Genomic DNA, 347 nt, shown 5'->3' with positions numbered 1-347 from the left:
TGCTGCAGCAGCAAATACAAAAAACACAGCTCCATAGACACCCCAAATTTATACACTAAAAATAAATAAATAAATAAATAAATAAATAAATAAATAAATAAATAAATAAATAAATAAATAAATAAATGTTTTTGTCGGTTTGTTTATCGGTTATTTATTTGTTTATTTATTTATACTTGACAACATAACACACTACTATTGTTCTGCTGCTGCAGCAGCAGAACCTGCTGCTGCTGCTGCTGCTGCTGCTGCTGCTGCTGCTGCTGCTGCAGGTGCTGCATGCACGCTGCAGCAGCAGCCCCTCACATCAGCAACTGGTGAGGCAGCAGCAGCAGCAGCGGCAAGCA

This window comes from Eimeria mitis, genomic scaffold (genome assembly GCF_000499745.2).
Source record: "Eimeria mitis Houghton genomic scaffold, Emh_scaff2631, whole genome shotgun sequence".
In the NCBI taxonomy this organism is placed as follows: Eukaryota; Apicomplexa; class Conoidasida; order Eucoccidiorida; family Eimeriidae; genus Eimeria; species Eimeria mitis.
The sequence above is the reverse complement of the archived record's forward strand: the minus strand, read 5'-3'. Positions refer to the sequence as shown.